Source organism: Diceros bicornis, chromosome 4 (assembly GCF_020826845.1).
Source record: "Diceros bicornis minor isolate mBicDic1 chromosome 4, mDicBic1.mat.cur, whole genome shotgun sequence".
NCBI classification, from domain to species: Eukaryota; Metazoa; Chordata; class Mammalia; order Perissodactyla; family Rhinocerotidae; genus Diceros; species Diceros bicornis.
Window position 1 is genome coordinate 32,736,207 of NC_080743.1, and position 23,723 is coordinate 32,759,929.

The 23,723-nt window shown below is 36.8% G+C and overlaps 1 protein-coding gene across 1 annotated transcript in view; it reads right to left on the reverse strand.

Annotated features, from left to right (window-relative positions):
• Positions 1 to 23,723, reverse strand: part of DPYD (dihydropyrimidine dehydrogenase) — a 776,746-nt gene that overhangs the window by 205,546 nt on the left and 547,477 nt on the right. The window lies entirely within an intron of this gene.

The window sequence follows — 23,723 nt, forward strand, 5'->3', positions numbered from 1 at the left end:
TTTATTTCTGATATATAATATACACTAATAAGGAATAATTTAGCCTTGGATTATACATGAGCTGATCAGTAACTTTAGCTTACTTTTGTAAATGTTACCAAGATCTGTGCAGCACTTTTGAACATTCATCTACTTGAAAGAATTGATTGAAATGACAAAAATGAAATAAAATATCAAATGCTCATTTTTAAAAGCAAGGAATAGACATTTTCCTGAGCCTGTTTCCTGTGATTTTTCAGGCTTCTATTTTCTCATGGGACAAGTATCATTTAGAGGGCAATCACCTATCCTTACCATTGAAAATAACGTAGCTGTAGTAACGTTCTTTGATTCAACACATACAATAGTCCTTTTTTCATTACTTTTAGTGCAAAATTTATTCTGACAGGTACTGATAATATGCTTTGATAAATTACCTTAAATTATGCAACAGCAATTCATTATTGAACTGGTAATATTATCTTAGAAAGTTAAAATTTTTTTTGAATAATAGAAAAACTCAGAAAAACATAGACATGTATTTAAACGATGAAACAGTAGGCAAGTATATCCTTTGTAATTAATATTTTTATATGTAAGAAAGTTGCTCTTTGCATTTTAACCTTTAAAATTCCTTTAAGATGAGATTTCTAAAGTTGTAACCTTTAAAAAGAACTTTTTCACTTAGGTTTAATGTATCTTGGTCCATCATAGTGTATTACTTTAAAAGTTATGCGTTTATGTGCTAAGATACTGCAATGAGGTAATTGCTGTTGATTGTTATTGTCGCTATTCAGCAAAACTAGTAATTTTAACAAGAAATCTTTGGCTTGGCTTGTTCTCTTTTAGAACAGTAATTTCTTCATTAAACAGAAATATTAAAAAAGCACTATATGGAATGCTCTACAGGGCATACTGTGCATTATGAATAGTGAAATCTGGAGACTTAGCTGTACAAATTCTAACTCATGAAAATGGAGATCTGCCCCTGCCCATGCAATGTTCATGAAATATTTATAACCGCTGCATTGGCATTATGAAGGCAGTTGCATCTTTGTGACTTTCATTTTTAAGTTATGAATTTCCATGGGACTTAGCCTAGAAATGACAGTAACTCTAGATGATATGAATTGCATGTCCTTTGTGAAAGCTCTCTTTAAAGTAGAATTTGACAATAATTTAAAGATCACTTGAATTGCATAATACATGGAAGGTAGCCTGATAAGAATTACTGAAAGAAATTTAAAATATTATTTGGTTCCAATTGAGTAAACACTAATAATATGATATAGGCTTCTAAGTGGCTTTCAATACTATTGACCACCATGTCTTTATAATTTACTTTGAACATTTGTCACGTTTTTCCATTGATTCTCACTAGTTGAATATTTTAAATGAATGCCTTTTATCCATTATTTAGATATTAGATATCCATTATTTAGATACCCATTATTTAGAGAAATTTGGAATTTGTCCTAAGTTTTTTTAAAAAATATGATCCCATGGCTACCATTATTTACTTGAATATCTGACTCTATTTTGAGGTACCATAATTTGACCCTCCTATACTTCTATGAGTAAGGTTCATGGTGTTCAGATATATATTTCTCGTCTTCATACTCAGTCAAGCCAGTTGGTGACTAATCCTCATACCCAGCTGAAACACAATTTTATTACCTAAGAATTTTAAAAACAACTTCTGACCAAAATTATTGTGAAAATTAATGACTATTCTGTAAATCGCCAAGTTTTGTTTGCCAGGCCTAATAGGGAATATTCTAATACAATTAGAAATGTGGTTGGGCTAATAACACGAGAAAATGAATCTGTATACTTTGGGGAATTAAAGGACAAACTATAGCTATCACACTTTCCTGGTGTTGTCATACTTTTGATATGAAAGTTCAAGATATAAAAGCAATTAATAGTGTTTCTGCATCTCGACCTTTTTATTTTCTACTGATAGTATCAGATGGTGTTGCCCTTCCTAACAAGCTACTTTTTAGAATCTTATTGAAATCAATAAATTTTAGACAATTTCTAATTCCTCCCCAAATCTTCAGGAGAGGAAATACACAAAGCTACTATTATCTCTCTGACAAATTGAGACTTTAACATCATCCACACCAATAAAAAGTAAATAAAAAAAAACAATTCTGGACAGCTTTTCTATTTCTAGGCACAAAACATTGTAGGCGCTGAAAAAATACTCGTGTGTCAATGAAAGAATGAATGAAAACTTGGCACTTTTTCAATTTCTTTATATTGAATTGATTTCTTTATATATCTATCAAAATATAGACTATGTCTAGGTTTAAGAAAAACCTGTATATATTTTATTATAGCTAATATCTAATAACATGAAGTCCAAGAAGACTTCTTTACAAACCCGCGATAATTCTAAGGAAAAATGGTGGATAATCATGCAAAAAAGAACAGCTTAATAAGTCTTTTAAAGTGTCTAATCCACAAAAAGTCTACCCGTATCACCAAGTTTTTATTGGCTCTTCCTACAGGTGTTAATAATGCTCATCCCTGACCATGATTGCAATCTTTCCCACAGTAACTGAGTGTGTGTGTGTACTTCTTTAATACCTGTTAACACTTTTACTATTCATGTGATCACCAAAGAAAGCTCTGAGGCAACAGAATGGGTTCTTCTGAGATGGAAGTGTGTGATATTATAAGCAGGAAAGCATTGAAGCCCTTAAAGGAATGAGCGACCCGCCTGAGGAGCAGATGGTGGTCTTGAGGGTACTATGTGAGGCAAAGGTAGCAGATCAGACTTGTGGTGAAGTGCTGAAAAGAGAATGAAAGCAAGCTAGAGACAAATTGGCCTCTTTGACAATTTTAATGAGGAGTAGCCCTGTGTCTGTTTGAAATTAATACACTCTGCCATAGATTCCTATGAAAACCAAACAACGCTAACAGCAAGAAATGCAGTGCTGAGCAGATCATTTCCATTGTCCAAAACTAGTTACTAAAGCTTTATTTCCTACATAGGCCATAAGATGATAATTTTTAATTCTAGTAACTAGTATGTCTCTAGTTACACATTAACAGGTTCTATAAAGGATACACCTTGCTGCTTTTGAGACCCCTGAGATGACCTCTCCATTGTAGAACAGGCATTTCTACCAATTACCTAGGGCATCAAATCTCACTGGTTTCATGCCCTGTACAAAGGAACAAGCACTAGAGAATGAGTCTGTGAGAGTCTCTTGATAAGCTAAATTACAAGTGAAATTTTTGACTTTAAGAAACATTTCTCTCCAATTTATCCGGTAATTTTTGCTCCACACAATTCTTTTCAAAATGGCTTTCTTAGAGGGTGGCATTTCAATGAATCCACTGAAAAATTTTACCAGTTATAAAATGTTTTCCACTAAGGAACTCCTAAGTCTTAATTCACACGACATGCCAGGAAGAAGCTCGCATTTTTATTATGTCCACTTTTCTTATAGAACTGGGGCCCAGAAGATCAATCTGAGTATCTATTTCACCTTTTTAATTTTCTTCCCCATTATCATGTCCTAAAACATCATCTTCTTTAGCAAAACTGCTCCCTAAAGTGAAATTCAACCACAATTGTAAACTAGAACTGTAAAAGGCTTCTACTTCACTTATACCTGTAAGACTAGATGTAGTTTCAGAGTAATAGGCAAAAGTGATGTATTTATCCTTCTATGTCAATAAAATAGGACAGAAAGAGTTAACTACTCCAAGTAGTTAACCACTGCAGAGAGAATTATTAGTAAATGCAAAGACTGTGCATTGGAATGGGGATGTTTTAAATTAACCTGTGTTTTAGCATGTGTGCTTCTTTTATTGGGTTTCTGACAAGAATTCTAATGATAGTACAGTCGTCTTGGAAAATGGTTTGGCAGTTTCCTATAAAGATAAACATGCACTTACCAGTCAACCCAGCAATTAACCCTCTTAGTTATAGATTCAAGCGACATGAAAACATACATCCACACAAAGACTTGCACATGAAGGTTCACAGCAACTTTTTCAATAGTCCCAAATTGGAAACAATCCAAATATTCATTAATATGTGAATGAATAAACAAATTGTGGCATATCCACACAATGGAATATTATTCAGCAATAAAAAGAAACAAACTATGTAATCATGCTACAACTTGGAATTAATAAAGAAAACATTATGCTGAGTTAAAGAAGTACATGAAAGAGTGAATGCTATATGATTATATTTATATAAAATTCCACAAACGAAACACTGTGCTGAAAGAAAGCAGAGCGTTTGTTGCTAGAATTGGGGTTTGAGATGGAGAAGGAATTAAGTGGAAAGAGGCATAGGAAAATTTTTTAGGGTAATGGAAATGTTCTAGATCTTGATTGTGGTGGTATTTACATTAGTGTAGACATTTGCCAAAACACATCCAACTCTACTTAAATGTGTTCATTTTATTGTGGGTAAATTATACCACCAGAAATTTCATTTAAAAAATAATTCTAAGGGTATTCAAATATAATAGAAAAATGAAAGCCACTGGCATTCTAGGCAATGTGGGTTCTATCCTTTCAACAAATATTTATTGATCACAAGGCATTGAAATTGGTCTATGCTGGAGACTAAGATGAATGGAACAAGGAACCCAGAGTCTACTAGGAAATACAACCCAGGCACATAAATAAAATGCATGTTTGATGGCAAATATAAAAAAGGAGGTCTTGATAATTGTCTATCATTTCAGATTATTTCAGAGCATGTAGCACAGGGTTTGACACATCATGGGCACTCAACGAATACTGTTGAATTGATAGAGCTCACATTGCATGAATTAACACTGACTTATTTCTATTTACATAGAAGAAAATTGGGAGTATAAAATTATACTCCCTAGAATAGCCTAAAAACAACTGTTGTAGGCACTATGCATTATGTTAGACAGTGGAGATTTAAAGATGTATAATATACTATCCCTATTGTTCAAAACAAAACAAAACAAAAAAATACTTCATAATCTGGGGGAGGAAATGCATATAACAAATATATAATGTGAATATAAAATGTTGTAAGTGTATACACATGCAATGTGTATGGGTATAAATTTTTATATATTTTATGTATGTATTATAAATATATATTATACATATAAATTTTTTTACTGTACTTCCTTTGTGCCTTAAGTTGAAGATGACAGAGAATCGCTCATGTGTTCTCTCCTCCCCAGGCACATACAGCCTTCTCCATTCTGTTTCTTGCTTCAGGCCTCTCTTTATTTCTCTTTCTCTGTCCAGAATGTCCTTCATCTTTTGGATGATACCCCTTGGATAACACTCCTCAAAGCAGCCCTCCATGACCAATCCTCCCATCCTATGTCAGCAGAGGATGGATTAATAAATGACTCCCTTTTTAATACTTCGGTCATCTTTCTTTATTATTTCATTTATTACGGTGTTTTATAATCATTTATGTTTTTTCCACCCTCTCTACTAGACTAGTCATCTTTTATGGGATGTATCCTACTCTTTTATCCTGATCTCCTAACACAGAGTCTGAGACAACAAAGACGATAAATACTGTTTTGACGAAAGACTGAAGATTCCTAAATATGTACCGGCTTTCCACAATGAGCAAGAAAACATCTGCCTCTTCCTTTCCATGGAGCCAAAATAAGCTGGAGATATTAGTAGTTCTTCCCCTACAAGCCAGTGGAGTTTTAAAACAGTCTTCTGATGTTCTCTATCATTGAGCCAAAGTGCTTGGAGGCCAACTGTCCCCACTATGTCCTGACAATTCATGAAAACCTCCCTGAGGTCCCAGGATGCCCAAGGCCCCTTCTGTCTGAATCTTTAGGATATTAAGGATTCTCCAGTGTTTGTACCCCCAACCTTGCCTCAACTCCCGGTTCTTGGTCCCTGGGGCCTACTGGGGGGGCCTGCTCATATTTTTGCCAGCTAAAGGGAACTTGCATTCCTATTTCATTCCTTTAAATAACATTTCCTGTGACTATGGCTCCATGCTCTTTTTTCTTCCTTTCAGACAGCACTTCTCCAGCGTACCATTCCTCTGACATTCTTAGTGTCATTATTCCCCATTCTCATGCACTTGGTTTCAGAAACTTAAATTTTTAACAAATGGACAAGAATTGCCATGCACTGTTTAGATAATTCCTGACTACTGTGTACTCTTTGAGTTATTATTTTTATCCCCTCTAATGACCCTCTGGTTCTCTTGCTACCTTTCCACCAACTCACTTCTTTAATCCCAAATGGTGATGCTAATGGTAGAGGTCAGCTTTGAAAGCTGTTCAAATTTCAGATCTTCCCCTCCACAATTTGTCCCTACAGAATCAGATTCAGATTTCCTCAGATTACCTTGATCCTACTGGCTAATTCCAGCTGGAAATCCACTGCCTCACTTGGCCTTGGTAATGAAGTTGGAGAAAATGTACAAGCCCAATAAGTAGGCCAATGAACATCTTCTGCCCACAGTTCCACGTGCTATTCTGGCCAATGAATGTCTTAGGGAGACTCTTCCTCACAGCATTATTGCTGTCTTATTGTGTAAATGCCCTGTGTTGCTATTCCAGGGACTCCATATTATGCAATATATAGTGTGTGCGTGTGTGTGTGCGCGCGCGTGTGTGTGTATAAGCTGCGGTCAGATTCTGCAAATTCAGGGGTTAACTTTTTGAATTGTTGAGCAATCATATAACCTTTCATCATAAATGATGAGCAGATATGCTAAGGTGACTTAAGTACGGTCTGAAATGTTCTTATAGAAAACACGTTAGAAGCAAGCAATTGTGGTAAACGCAGATATGCACCACACTCAGATCCCCCTTCAGGAAAAGACTCATGTCTAGCTGCAACAGTGTGGTAAGCTTTCAGCCTCTAACCTTCAGGTAGGCCTCAGCTTTTAAGATAAGGTCAAGCTTCTCATGGGGAGTCCCCAGCCAATGACAGCAAAACTGTGGTTCAAGGGCCCAGCCATTTCTGTCCAACGCCAGGCTCCTCTAATGGGCAATCTTTGCCCTTGAGCTCCCCATTGGGCTGGCAAAGATTTTTCTCACATCTGTATCAGGATCTGGCTGTTACTCTTGCCCAATTCCACTTCTTCCCTTTTCCTTTCACAGCATTACTCCCCAATAAACCTTTTGCACTCCTAACACCATCCATGTATCTGATTCCTGGAGGCCTCAACTGCCACAGCAATTCCCTACTTGGATTTGGAATTCCTCCTGTGATAGGATTAGGCTATATTCTAAGAAAGTGAAAGAAGAAAAAGAAACTTGCCCAAATGACCCCAGGGTATCTCACTCAGAGAAACTCAAGAAAGCTAAACTGAACCCAAACAAATCTCTCAACTCCAACTTTCCTGGAAGGTCTTGGAAAGTCAAACCTAGTTTTTCCAACAATGGCCAGTATGTGCTTCTGGGTAAGAAAGGGCCCAATACCAAGAAGCAGGGCTAATTTTTCTCCCAGAAAAAGACTGCTTTCCAGTAGGGGTAGGGGTAGGGGACAATGATTGGGTGTCCTCTGTCTAGAGACAGTTCAGTGACATCCTTAGAGAGTTTAGACACCTACTTGATCTTTTGATTCAGAACTGCTGAAAGAGTCACTACTGTGATATGGGACATTAGAAATGATTATGCAGAACTTCATGGATAAAAAAGGTGATAGCTTTGTGGCTGAAAGCCAGCCCTATCCATCAAGGGCGTATGGCCATGGGAATCGTATATACGCTGATCCCTTCCCCAGTCCCATGTCTCTTGTTGATACAATCAGTTAATGACAACTCCCTTAACAACATCAATGAAGAGGTCATCTGGAAACTTCTTCCAGGCGTGACGGGTCTGTAATAATCTATTCTAATATCTGCTTTTGCTTTCATAATCCATTCTGTTTGCCTAAATTCTTGCATTTCTGCACTATCCCTCGCCAACTTCTTTCTGGATTGGACCCCTTTTGAGTCTTGCCACCTGTGTGAATTGACCTGCAGTTGCTCTGTTGCTTCCATACTTGATCCATGACTTGTTGGTCACTTATGGGCAGTCACTCCTTTCCACTTCATATTGATTTTCTTTTGCCTCTGCTGGATATTTCCATCACTATTTCCCTTGTCTTAGCTTTTATCATTCTTCCTGCCCCCCCCAAAAAAACAAGATTGACACAGGTTCCATATGTCTATCTTCCTAGGCAAACAAATGCCCTTTGAGAACCACGCATTGGTCAGAGTTCACAGAAATTAAGATACTCCAAAATCCTCTACATTAAAGCATTTTTGAAAATGGCTCATTCTGTTTAGCAGTCTTTATACTGAGCCCCCAAAAAGAGCTTGATATTTCCATATAGATGGGATGTTATTTATCTGTGAATTCAAAGGCTAGTATTATCCATCATCCAAAAAGAGTGCTGCCAATAGTTTGTTTATTAATGAGGTTAGGCAGTGTAACTGGAAAATCTTAATATATGGAGAAATAGGCTATGCACGTGCTTTGCTGATACCACCGGTAGGGGTTCACAATTGTGGACTCGCTGCATCAAACTGAAACCCAGCAGGCTTCCCAATCACCACTCAGAACACACTAAAAAGACTTCAGTGGGTAATGAAGTGCAGGCAGTCATTTGCACTACTGTGTACGGATTCATTTTAGATAAGGGCAAGTGAGTATTTAAGTGTATAATAAGGAGGTTTTATTCTTTGCAGACTTTAGGCAGCCTGGCATTTGTTTTCTTAATGCAAAGCATTAGTGTAAACAGTGTACCAATTGATATTTTATACATCTGTTGGTCTATTCACTTAGCCTCTGTTTTCGAGCGCTAGAGTTAGAAAACAACCACAAGCACAAAACCTCAGTATCTTTGTAATCCCATATTGGTGTGAATGATTAACCGACACAGGGAGGAGGCTAGTATAAAACAGCCTTCTGCCCTGAAGCACCCACGATGCAGATACATTTAGGATGAAGAGAGTCTAGGGAAGTCATGCTTCTGTCCTGGGAACTTTATGAAATCCAAGCAAGAAGAAATTACTGCTGAGGCAATTTTAAATAACATAGTGCAGAAAACTTCAATCCCTTGGCAATGAATGGTTTCAGCTAAGGGGAACTCATCCATAACAAGTTGGTACAGTTCCTTAAGGGATTTCTTCCTACTGCTCCAGTAAAAGCTAGAAAGAAATATCTAGGTCTTTGTTTGTTTTGCCAGCTCTGTGGACTGATTTCCCTCTTTGAGCTTAAAAGGATTTGGAGATACTAAAAGTGGGGTGAATTTATTGAAAAGTCTTTCTGTGAAAATGTGGGATGGGGCAGATATTAAACGTGACCTTTTGCAAGTGTGATATTCACAAGCTCTGGATATAAAATTCATGCATGCCTGATTTTACCCAAAATTTTGAGCAATCTGAACCTAACTTAATCCTATAAATTTATATTTGTGTGTTGTTTTATAAGACTGGGTATCATAAGATTTGTGTGTGTGTGTAAAAAGGGGGTTCCCTATTTTAAAGTCTTTCAGATATCAAGGAAAGGAATCATGCAGAGGTTATTCCCCCTTGTTGGGGGCTTTTTACAAGTATACGTGGAGAAGTAAGAAAGTAAGGGAAATGTTTTTGGTAAAGGAAGAGCCAGTCTTCTGGAGTCTGGGATGCCTCTCATTCATCTTGTGGGATACGTGGCAGCTCTGGTGACCCACCAGTGAAGTCAGTGACAAAGAGCAGCTCTTACTTTCTTGTTTTTCTTTTTAAGAGTTGGTGTCTATTGCTTTAAAGATTAGAAACTCTGTGATACTAATGAACCTGCCCTTACTTCCCAGCATCTCTTTTTCCATTTCTACTTCTGCTCACATTCTCTAATTTGAATTTCTCTATCTACTATAGAATATATATGTTTTAAAATCAAACCCACAGAGAAGATGCAACACAAATCTTCACATGAAACACAAATTAAATAAAAAATATAATTTTTAATTTTTTTGGCTGTCCAACATTTCCCCACTCTTCCTATTTTGTCGGAAATTCCCACTGTATGAAGTATTGGTGAGACACAGAAACTATCCCCACTATGGAACCCGTTGAAGAGAGAGTTTTCCTCTCTACTCTCTGGCAACCAAGAAACAAGCACAGGATCTAGGCATGGCCAACTGAAGCTCTAGCCAAAAATTTTAATCTCACAATCAGAAAGTGGTTAAAGTTTATTTGTGGTGATGTGTGGCGCAGTGTCTCCTGAAAGTATCCAACAAGGGCAGTAGGGCAGACATCAGCAATGGTAGAGGCTGCACATTAGCTGGACGATTCTTGCTGCCCATTCTCTGGACCCATTTGGTTTCCACCCTCTTTCTGTGCCTGCTGTTCCGGCCTGCCCTGAGTCTCTAAGACATCTTGTATCCTGCCAATAAATCTTGTTTTTGCTGCTGACAGCTAGAGTCAGTTTCTGTTGCTTGCCATTAAGAGTGCTAAATGATATAGTCGGTTAGACACTGTCCAGTAACGAGTGACCTTATTGCCTGAGCTATGCCACCACCCTCCCTGACAGGCTGCTGGCCTCTTTTATTTAGTCTATAGGTGGTCGCTCTTTGCTCTGGATACAATATCTGGTCCAGTGAACTGCGATCAAGGCAGCCAGGACAAACACTTTTGTGGTAGCTTGTATATAAGACACTGCTTCTGGACACTTCCTTTAGAAAAGGAGCTGCGGGTGTGATAGGCTCTTAGCTTCATGGACTGTGTAGTAAGAAAATGTCAATTTTTATTTAGCACCTAATAATTAACCTGAAACTTTCGGAAATTACAAAAGAGTAAGGCATCAACTTTGTCCTCAAACAACTTACAATCAAATTATAACCACTTAGGACACTAAAATTTGTCAGTCAACAGAATATTTAAATGGCCTCTGGGATTACAATATATCTCTATTCCTCTATAAATCATTTAACATTTGAGTATGCCATGAGGAAGCTCTCATATAATTCAAGAGATTCTTGCAGAAAGAAGTGATATATGTCACCCAGATCCAGGAAAGCTTGATTTGAAATGTATCAAGAGTGGCTATGATTTCTTAAAAGATGGATATGTAAAAAGAGAATGGTAATACAGCCCATAAGGAAAAATATCTTGAGGCACTAAAATTAAATTAAAATATGATCTCCCTTTCACTCTGAATACCTGCACGATTACCAATTCAACAAGGATCTTTCATTTATCCCAACTCAACTTTACGAAAGTGCCTCAAGCCTGCATTGTTGATAAAACAGTTGATGAAGCTTGCATGGGGGAGAAATCTTCAAACTGCTTGATACACAAAATTATATTAGTACTAAAAACAGATGGGTATTTACTTTTGCAATATTCAACAAATGTAAAGTACCCAAAGGACTGCTAAATTTAGATAGTTTAAAATTTTGCAATTTTTTTGGACTTAAAAACAAGCATACTGTGGTGAACTTTACTGGGTTATGTAACTAACATCTAGATGTAGCAGCACCTAATTAGCTTTTTAGATGATTGGGCAAAGGCGGCATCCAGCATTACAAAGAAGATTTTACTCATTTCTTTCCAGTTTCTAATATTCCTAGATTTTAACAAGCAACAGCTGAAATCACAAACACGACACACACAGTCCTTATTTCTTTGTCCTTTCTCTGATAAGTAAGCGATTTGTGGGAATAACAAAAGCTATTGAATCTGGACCAATGTCCTTAATTGGACATTTGCAATTACCCTGCAGCTAACCATGAAGGTTTTACGAATAGTTTCATTTTGGTAGAAGAAATAAACATTAAAAAAAACCCAAATAATTTGCTCTACTTGAAGTGTGTAAAAAGTGAATGGGAACTTAGTGGTGGAAGGATTACTTTTATTTACTTCTAAAGTGTGTGCAGGGCGGGGGGGCATAGTGAACGTTACTGTAGTTTGGAATCTTGAAGGATTCACAAAATGGCGCTGGCTAGAGTAAGGTTTGTGGAACAATACATGAGTAAGGAATACACAGGAAACGACTCTATGGCATGGGAATGCATGCCATGATGGGAAATAGAAAAAAACTATTGCATATGAAGGGGACAGGGAGGAGACACGGCTAAACGGTTCTGTTAGAGTTTAGGGTCAGCTTCTTAAAGATTCTGTGCCTTATCCTTTAGGCAGCAAGAAAACATGGAAGGTCATACGTTTAGATCCATGTTTTAGAAAAGTAATTTCATATACATCTGTGGGGTGAGTAGGATAAGATACAGTACAAGCAAGGAGACAAATCTGAAAGAGAAGAAAGGTCTAAAGTGAAGGCATGCCAGTGAAAATCAAGAACTTCAAGTGGACTGAAATATCATTTTAAGAATGAATATTAAAAACTTTCAAGATAAGGACAAATTGGAGTTGGGGGATGAAAATCAAGAATAATTCTGTAGTTTGTCATTGTTGAAGGATAGCAATTGCATCAACCAGTTGAGGAAATACAAGAGAAGCAGGTCTGGGGGTAAAATGACGAATGAGTTTTAGATACATTGAGTTTGAGTTCCCTACAGAACATCTAGCTGATAGAATCTGGTTGAAAGTAAATGGGACTCTGGATTTCAGGAGAAGAGTTTTGGAAACACAGATTTAGTAGTTGTTAGCATGTAGACGACAGTTAAAGTCTTGTGAATGGATGAGAAGATGGAAAGAAAAGAATTTAAGTCTTGAGATCATTTGTTAATGAAGTAGAAATCTTTGCAATGGTCAGAAAGAGAAGAGAACAATCAGAAAAAATACAAGAGAGAAGAGAAACTCCGATAAAGGAGATGTAGGTGTAGTTCTTGATACAAAATACTGCAGAGAAATCAGGTAGGAAGAAGACTGAAATGTAGGCAGTAGATTATACCCCTTAGAGTCATTGGCAATTTATGGGTACATATAGCTAGACATAATAGGGATGGAAGGCAGATTACAATGGATTAAGAAGTTATATTTATAGACACACAAAGCCAAAGAAAACCAACAACAAAATTAAACTATCAGAGCCTAGAACTGTGCTTGACATAAAAAGTGTATGCAACAAATGTCAATTAACTATCATTTTATAGTTATCACAATTAGAACTAATGACACAGTGAAGGAGATTATTTGCTATGTTATAAGGCAATGTATGTATGTAAGGGAGACTGTATGACATTTTTATAGGAATCAGTTGTAGTTTCAACAACATCTCTGAATTCTTACAATATGGAGTCAATGACAGTCTGAGACCTGAAGAATGAACTTTGTTAATTAAATATATAATTGAAATCACTGGCCTAGATAGGACCCAGAGAGGTTATTTAGATCTTTTCAGACAATCTTAAAAACAAACATACAACATTTAATGATTTACCAAGTGCTCTCACACATATTAACTTAATTATACTTAAGTCATTCTAGCCTTTTGTTTTCTATCGAATTATCCATAGTGAGAGATACAGTTGACCCCACTTCGCAAAATATCTGAAATCAACAAATTCACATGAATCTCATTCCCATCCTGCTACAGATTAAAATCATATCTTTTTGTCTTACCTTGAAAGAGAAAAAGAATAATTGTTTAATATAATTTATACAATATCCTTGCATTAAACCTTTCTTCAAATGTTATTTTTAGGAAGGTTTTTTTCTGATTACAAAAGGATGATTTCATAATTATTGTGGAATAATTTTTGAATAAATTATTTTGAAAAATTACTGAATAAAGAAGAAAAATAAAAATTAATCATAATAAAACAACAAAACAATAGCACTTTTAAAAAGTATATTTCCTCCTATTTTCTTTGAGTAAGAATATACTTTTCTCGGGGCCGGCCCTGTGGCTTAGCGGTTAAGTGAGCGTGCTCTGCTACTGGTGGCCCAGGTTCAGATCCCGGGTGCGCACCGACGCACTGCTTGTCCGGCCATGCTGAGGCGGCGTCCCACATACAGCAACTAGAAGGATGTGCAACTATAACATACAACTATCTACTGGGGCTTTGGAGAGAAAAGGGGGGAAAAAAGGAGGAGGATTGGCAATAGATATTGGCTCAGGGCTGGTCTTCCTCAGCAAACAAAAGAGGAGGATTGGCATGGATGTTAGCTCAGGGCTGATCTTCCTCACACACAAAAAATATATATATAAACTTTTCCCAAAATTTAAGTCTTTCCATTTTTAGTTTCATATCCTTCACTTTTACATTATATCATTGTGCATTCCTTATGTCATTCAATTTTTTAAAAAATAATATTTAATATGCATAAAATATTTCAGCATTTAGATATACTTTATCTTAATTATTTCCCAATTGTTGCTCTTTATTTCCAGGTTTTATTATAAAAAACATTGGATTAAATTTCTCTGGTGACTGGTGCTTAAAATTCCCTTGCTTTTGTTGCTAGGTGCTGTGTTTATGGGTAAAATGTATTTTTTAAAGCAAACAAATAAAAATAGGCATTTGGAAAACATAACCCCTTAGAAGACCTGGGTAGTCAACAGCCCTGGGCCACGTGCTGTAAGTTATCACGGGGGCAACTGGTGAAAGAGACAGAATTACGTCTTTCAGGTGATGCAAAATACACCAGAGCCCATCCACAATCAAACAATCAGCTTTTAACCTTTCCCTTTCTCCCTCCAGAGTACACAGGGCTTCCATGCCTCACTCACAGATAGATCTTCCCTCAGACGGCACATGTATAATTTGATTCCTCCACCGTGTTTAATTTAAGCCAATGTTATTCATAATGGGATTTTCCTGAACTTTATACACGATGGAGATCCCTATTAAGGGAGAAAACGATAATGCCATTATACTGTAGCCACAGTTATTTGAAAATAATTAAGAAATAGACAATAACCTATTTTATACATATAAACCATGATACACAGTCAAGTCACTTTATAATGTTAAGACAGTCATGTTAGCCCACTTATGTTAAACTACCTTAACAGAATTTATTAACATTGTTTCCCCCATCCATAGTATTCTTCCCCATTCACATTGCACACACTAGCTCCAGCACTTAAGAGAATTAATTTCCTCATTTATCTTTCCTTAGGATTTTATATATATGTACTTCTATTTTGATTGCTCAAGAGAAACTTATTAAATATATGAATGAATGGATATTCTTTGCTATATAACTGGATTATATGATAAAAATATTTGAAAAATATCGATAAGGTTATACATTTCAAAAGACACATTAATTAGAAAAGATAACAGAACTGTATACCACTAAGCGAAAAAGAAATGGTCAGACTACACAAAATACAGGTTTGTTTATATAAAGCATCCCTATATAATCTCTTGCTAATCATCTGAGAGTTACATACTTACTTTTATACAATTAAAATTACTTAAAGTTTGCTGAAATTTTACTGTGATTATGTTACAATCAGTCATTATAGAAAAGAGTCATCATTTGTGAATTTTTAAGTTAATCGTATTGTATCAGTTCTTCATACCCAGGGGCTTTGTAAGTTATGTCTTTGTTTTATTTCACATTTAATTAAAGCTAACAATTTGTTTCAAGTGTGATAAACTAGAGAAAATGTTTCCCAAAGTGAGTGAGACACTTCTAAATATTACTTCCTAGACTTTTGGGCAATTTTATAGGATGAACTTAATAGTTCAAAGCAGCTATTAAAGAAGAAGGGAAAAAAGAAGAATAGTTGTAAATCTGAATTTTCTTAAGATTGAATGAATAGGAACGAGCATTAACAAAAATATATTTTAGAATATGGAATTGCTACCAATTTGAATACTACATAAGTTTATTTTTATGGTTATGCCATTAACTTTGAATTATCCATATTAGAGTTTTTAGAAGTTTTGATCAATATTAAGTTTTACAGAAGAAAATACATATATACTTTGAAATTTTAGTTCTGTGACATTTCCCATAAGTTCTACAATAACAAGAACATACAATGTATTTCAAGAACACTTTTATCAATGTATTTAGACTTTTTGAAAATTTCAAATCCAAACTTTAGTACAATGTTTATTATTATGTAATACATAAAAAATCCTAATATACAAAGAACGCTTTACTTATATTCCTCACTTTTTGATTAGGGAATGGACAACTGTTTGAACATTAAATATCCTGTAATCTACCCTGATACAAGGTAAAATGAAGCCATAAAAATAAATACTGATTTTCCTGGCTACAAAAGAAATCAGGGTGAGTCCCATGTCAATGAGTTAGCAGCGGCCCTAAAGAAATTGTAGAGATGATTAGGTTGTTTTCTTTTATATCATTTTCTTCTTGTTCATTGTTACAGTTGTTGCTTAATGAAGATCTGAACTTGTATAATAACTAAAATCTGTGCCATGGTAAACACTAAGGCATCACCAGCCATATTTATCTTATTTTCATAGTAAGGGGCTCCATGTTGTGCAACTAGTCCATAATGATCTTTTCCTTATTTGGTGATATTCACTCATTCATTCATTCATTCAACAAATATTTATTCAACTACTACCTTAGTTGCTGGGGTTATAACAGTAAATGAGACAAACATTGTTCTCATGTAGTTTTCATTCAAGTGGAAAATACAATAAGGAAAAAATGAATAAATATGTCATGCAATTTCAAGTAGGTAATAAAAAATATACAGCAGGGTAAGAGGAAAAGGGGAGAAACAGTGACTGGGGTGTGCGTATGGTACATTGAGGACAGGTTTAACCTTGGGTTAACCTTGAGGAAGTCACACTTAACTCCATGTATATTCTATGACCAACACAAATCATCACTTTGCTTTTTTTTTTTTTTTTTTTTGTGAGGAAGATCAGCCCTGAGCTAACATCCATGCTAATCCTCCTCTTTTGCTGAGGAAGACCGGCTCTGAGCTAACATCTATTGCCAATCCTCCTCCTTTTTTCTTTTCTCCCCCAAAGCCCCAGTAGACAGTTGTATGTCATAGTTGCACATCCTTCTAGTTGCTGTATGTAGGACTCAGCCTCAGCATGGCGGGAGAAGTGGTGCGTCGGTGCGTGCCAGGATCCGAACCCGGGCCACCAGTAGCGGAGCATGCACACTTAACTGCTAAGCCACAGGGCCGGCCCCACCACTTTGCTTTTAGAGTGCTTAAAATTATTTTAATTTCACATAGTTAAATTTTTTCTTCACTCCTGGATTTTGAGTTGTTCAAAGTCAGGGACCATACATTTTTTTAATCATGGAATATCATCCATAGAGGCAAGCATAATAGTGGTATAAAATAGGCACAATAAATGTATTAATCACTAACTAAATATTCCTCGACTTAGGGGCCGGCCCGGTGGCGCAAGCGGTTAAGTGCGCGCGCTCCGCTGCGGCGGCCCGGGGTTTGCTGGTTCGGATCCCGGGCGCGCACCGACGCACTGCTTGGTAAGCCATGCTGTGGCGGCGTCCCATATAAAGTGGAGGAAGATAGGCACAGATGTTAGCCCAGGGCCGTCTTCCTCAGCAAAAAAAGAGGAGAATTGGCGGATGTTAGCTCAGGGCTGATCTCCTCACAAAAAAAAAAAAAAAAAAAATATTCCTCGACTTAGACAAAATTTTATTAGAATGAGATGTGACTTCAAAGCAAATGCTATGCTGATATGTTTTATAAGATCATTACCTGTTTGCATTACCCAGTTTTATATATAACACAATAACAGGAAACTGAGATGCAGGTGTTAGCTGGTAGAAAGCTTGTAAAAGTTACGCTAATTCTTAGCCAAGTGATTCACCTATACCAACCTCATTGTATGATTCAAATTTCTTGCAAAACTATGTATTGCTGTATTTTATATGAGATCATTCACCAATAGTTAAAACTGCAAATGTTTTGCACACATGTTCAAATGAGTTATGGCCAGGTAGTGAGATTTTCTTCACAAAAGAGGGAGGAAGGGAGGGAGGGAGGGAAAGGAGAGAGGGAGGGATGGAGGGAGGGTGGAATGAAGGGAGGTAGGAAGGCAGGCAGGCTAAAGAAGACTAGACCTAAGAAACTGAATTAACTCCTCCAAAGCATTATGGCATTTGGTTTTGTTACAAATTAAACGATAGTGGCATCTGTTTAGAGTAGCTTAAGAATAATAGGTAGTTTTTCTTTTTCAGACATAGATATAGGACAAGATGAATTGAATGTCTGTGCTGTTATTAAGAAAATAACTTTGATTAAATTTCTACTTAAAGCTATATAATGCTTAGAGCATGGATTCAGAGAAATATGACTCCATGGTACTAATGCAATATTCTTGCTACTATCTATCTATTATCTAGGGACTTTTACATTAGAAGAAAGAATGCTTCATTTCTCTCATCTTCAAGTTTTATATTTCCAGGTTTTTTATTCCATCTGAAATGCTACTGTGATAACCATTGTTAATTATCTTCTAGTTGTGTGCCTAGGAACACTAAGAATGCACTTGGAGTTTCTGGGTCTAGATCTACTGTCCAGAGCCATACACCCTCTTGCTGAGCTCTGCTATTTGGAACTCTGTGGTGTGAGCTGCCTCCTTAAAATGACAGCACATCCCGTCTATAATGAGGTCTTCGAGCCACTTCTCCTGTTTCTGTTTTACAACTTATTTACTTTTAAGGGCCAGATTGCTTCTAAAAAACTTAAAACAGTTAAATAAAAACGTATATGTATAAAATAAAATTATTTAAAATTTCTCATACACGTATTCAGTTTTTATTAAAGAGACACATATGTATGTTTGTGCATACATACATTTGAACATACATACATGTGTGTATGTACTTGTGTATATGTATGTGTTTGTGTGTGTATATATATACATACATATTTATATACACACATATATTCAGTAAATATATTAAGGGTGGTAGTAATATCAAAGTAAGACCAGGAATAGCACCACTATAGGCAAATTTTTGAACCAGGAATTCTATCTTTCAAGGTCTGAGCATTTTGTTTGATTCTCTGTCTTAAAGTCATCTTCATCTGCTCCAAGTCACGTACTCTGTCTTCACGCTTGAGCATGAATACAATTCAGGACAGTCATCAACAAACGATGGTGGTGCCACCTCATGTGACAGAGATTAAATATTTACCATTTACTGGGTTTCCGGCATAGTATAAGCAGTAGTATAAATCACAAGCTCTGGGAAAACAAATTGTAAATACACAGTCAATAAATAAGTAAATTCCTTTTTATTATTGTTGGGTACACTGAAAAACACAAAAGAAGCAAGACAAAGAAAACTACTACATAATATAGTAAATCTCTGATATTCATAGGCTAACCATTTCCAGTTTCAACTATTTGTGAATGATCCCATAGAACATATATTAATACATAATTTTATAAGAAATTTGGATCATGTGGTAATATTGGTGTCACTTGGCTAAGTGAGTCACTTGGCTAAGAGTGAGCCGAACTTTCAAGAGCTTTTCTGTACCTACATTGCGGTGCAGTCTTGACTTTTTTTTTTTTTGCTTAGAAGTACAAAATAAGTTTTGAACTGATCAAAAAAATTCTGTATAAAGTGACCCCCAAAGAAATCCAACTGCTAATTCTCATGATGAAAATTAAGAAAAAGTGAAACAGCTTTTAAAAATTGATGCATCTTAGAAAATAGAAGTTCTGGATACACTTGGTGGTGACTCAGACAAAAATGAGTACACCATATGCTCTATATGGGAAACAAGAAAAAGTGATGTTTGAAAATGTTTCAGCCGGTGCTCAATTCAGAAATTATGTTAATAGCATTATAAATGACTTTAGTCCTGTTTCTATAGAATCATTACGGGTCTATAGGGATCATTTAAATATTTCAGTTATATTTTACTGCTTTTTATGACAAAAAGCATATATTACAGTAATACTTAGGGATTTGAGAAGGTCTTGGGACATATCCCTCATTAATATCTAAGTCTCAGCACTGGTAGATTTACTTTCCCCCTATAATTTCTTGTTAATTCTTCAGTAGTTGCTAAAATTTGGCTTATTCAGCTTATTATGGAACTTTTTTTTTTCCCTTGCAAGTTATTGTTAAATTTGACAGTGCACTGTCTAGAAACTTAGGATTTAAGATGCCTTAAGAATTGCAACCTCTCCAGATGTCCAAGTGCTAACATGGGCCGTGGTTAAAGTTATACCCCCAGCTACTGCTAATTCCTGCTGCTCGGTCATTGTTTGACTTATTATTGAAAGCTGTGGCAGACATTATGGGATTTCTAACATGCGTATTTTATGGTTTGTGACCATAAGTAGCTTATAGTCTAGGAGGGAAGCAAAGGCCCAAGTAGTCATAGTACAGGGTGGTATGGAGTGAGGGAGACAGCATGCTTGGCATAATGAAAAGAATACGGGATTGGGATCAGCTAAACCTCTGTTTTCCTGGCTCTGTCACTTACCAGCTATATGACAGGTATGTAGCACATAGTAGGAGCTCAATATGTTATAAATGCAAGGTAAGCAGCACAAACTGCTGCAGAACTTAGAGAAGGGAAAGGTCACTCTAGGCAGCAGTGATCAATAGAGATACCGGAATCCATTCTTAGAGAACAAATAGGCTTGACAAGGCAGATGTTGGGAGGAAATTCGTGCCACGGCCCAAGCGTGAATAAAGGCACTGTAGGGAACAAGGGGGCCTGGTGCATCCTGGGGAAAGCAAAGTGTGTATGTGTTGTAACATGGAGATCTTTGGAGCTGGGTTGTCGGGGGGGTGGATGGATAAGACCAAAACTGTAGGTTTTTAAAGAAAGACAAGTTGCTTATCTCTGTGATAAGCTTCTAGAGGGGGTACTTCCTTTGTTTCTCACCAACCTTTCCTGTGCAGCACGCAAAGGAAGCTTTGCTGTCAGCTTTTGTAGAGGCTACTTCCTACATTCAATTAGAAGATGCTTCCTAACGTGGAAGGAGAACCTTCCCCCTTCTTTCCATGGCTGCAGTTTATCTAACCAAAGTCAGCTCATCAAATTTCCAGCTTAGTTGTTCTCAACACAGGCTGTGCATCAGACTCACCTGTGGAGTTACACACACACACACACACACTCACACACATACACATATACACGCATGCATTCAGATGCCTAGGGTCCAGAATTCCTTAAGAATCTCAGAGAAGAGGGGTCCATGCACCTTCTTAAAAGAGCTTCACAGGTAATTCCAATCTTCAGAAATGATTGGGGGAGAACTTATAGCTCATATTTTCTTTCTTAGTAATTCTTTAAAATATGGGTCAAAGATAGTTACCTGTTCATATATGAAAGCATCCTTGTTTCCCCTTGGGGTAACTGTACATTTCTCATTAAAATAACGGAATATGTCACCATGTGGTATTAATTGTAGAGAGATGTCAATATCCAAAAGCCTGCTCCATTTACCACAGCTCTCTCCACTGGGTCCCCACAGTCCTCTGCACTACCTCCTCCACTCAGCCAATTCAACAGATAGGACCAAGGACAACTCTAAATTTCTTACATTTTAAAATAACATACTGGAAAATATAAAAGTACAGTTGCTGCACTCCTAAAAGTGTTCCACATACCTTTTCAAGGCGAAGACACAATTCAATTCACTCTTTCTAATTTTCTTTATTCTTCCATTCCTCCGCCTTCATCCCAGTGATCCAAGGCTACTCAAATCTCTTTCTCCCTTTAACTCTCATGTGTTATTTTCTTTTCTCAGTGCCTTATGTCCTGTCCTACATCTCATTCTCTCTTTCTTCAAGGTGACTGGTTTCATAAATTTAAGTCATGAAGTTATAAACAGCTTGATAATTTTTCCTTATAAAGAACATTCACATTTTAACAGAGAACTTCAGGAAAAAACAATGTAACAATGTCTCTACCTCAGAGAATGACTCAGTAATGGCAGATAATTCAGACACTATGGCAAAACAGTAGAAAAGATATATTTGAGCAATTAAGCCTTTACAAAGTGCCTCTTGAATCACACTTTGTAGACTATTCTAAATCTGACTGTGAATAAGTGGATGCAGTATCAATGAAATCAATTTTGAAAATTTTGCAGCAGTATTTTAAAATTATTCACAAAAATTATTTAAGAACCAAGTATAGTAAAACCACTAGTAATTAAACCTGCTGGTGTTTATATGTAGTAGGTGCTCAGTAAGTGTTTGTAGAAGGAATGAGTGTGCCAACATACTTAACTAACGCAAAAGAAAGAGAATTAAACCAGGAGGCAGGAAACCCAAGTTGTAGTCTTGACTAAGGAACAAGATAAAAATGGACCAGAAAAGAAGGGAAACGAGTGCTCAGAGAGATGGGAAATGAACCAGGAACAGTATAGTTTTAAAGAGGTAGGAAATAGTTTCAAGGAGAGATGGTAAACAAGGTCAAATTCTGTGCAGGAGATAAGAAGGTAAAAGATTGTGAAAATGTTATTGGTGACGTTTCTGATAGTGTTTTGGGTACAGTGAGAGAAAAGTCAGACGGAAGGAGTTTGGAGAGTATGAATGATGAAGCGGAGACAGTTTTCTAGATGACTAAAAGGAAGGCATGAAGAAAAATGGAGAGGTGTATTAAGAGGGTGGCAGGATTGGAGCAAGGTTTATCTCAGGATTTTTATCATGCATGTAGGAGAGCGGGAAGGGGCCAGGAAGAGGGAGAAATAAAACTTATAAAAGATGAGGAAGAGACTAAGACATTAAAGAAGTAGATGAGGCTGGGATTAAGCACATGCACAGAGAGGTTTGTCTTAGAAAGGAGGAGACAGACTTCTATCTGATACTGAGGTTAAAGGAGAGAGCTGTCTAGAAAGAAATATTCCCAGGAGAGTCGGAGCAATGAGGAAGCAGAATTCTTCAGGACTCTACTAAATACCTCCTGCTGTGCTCCCTTGTCCAGAGAAATTGCCCCACCCTGACTACCACACATGGGCCCAACTCTGTGGTATAATGTATCCATTCAGGTAGGCCTCACAGGACAGATCCCCACTGTCTCCCACTGTTCTCAGGCAAAAGACCTTCAAAAGACATCTTAGCTGACGGGCTGAACTCCTAAGCCTTTTGCTAAGAAACTACTAAGGCAGGTATAAATTGAAGACTCATGACCCAAGACATCTTTTGGAATTGGTTTCCAGCTAAGAGAACACCCCAAATGAAATTAATACAGAGCTGAGCATGATTTTAAAGGAGCTGTATTGTCAGAGAATCTCTCAGTCTGGCAGAATGGCACGGGATTGCTTACTAGCTAAGCACTGCTTAACTGTGTTAACAGGTTTGGCTGTGTCAACACTGGGCAAGAACTATCCCCTAGCAGCAGAAGCTGAACCTGTGGCAGCCAGACTGGCTAAAGAAAGAACTTGGCTTACTTCATAGGAAGGGAGTTACCACTAAACCCGCAAGCAGAATGTGGTCTCATCGACACTCTAGTATCATTGACAACTATATCTCGATTCCCTCCTTTCCCTTTTCTAAATGGGTGGTTCCTCCATTATTGTTTATTAAGTATGACGGTTGCTATGTACTCCATATGTTACAGCATTTTGTAGATGAAGTAACAGGACTTTATGATCTCATTATTTTGACTTGCCATTTTAACCCCAAAGATATTGAGACACTGGGAAAATTAGACTTAGTAGAAATAATCTAAACAAAATAAAGGTGAAAGTGAAAAATTACTTAAGATTAAACCTTTACACTTGATGGCAATATTTAAAACTGTGAAAATGGATTCTGGGAAGATAGGAAGTTGCCCCAGTAACTCAATACCTAAAAAGGCTTTGAGGTCCCCAGAGAAGAGAGCAAATGTGAGGCTTCATTAACCTTGGGGAGGTGAGAAGAGCAGATGTCCCAGCAGGTCTGAAGTTAATACAGCAGATTCCTC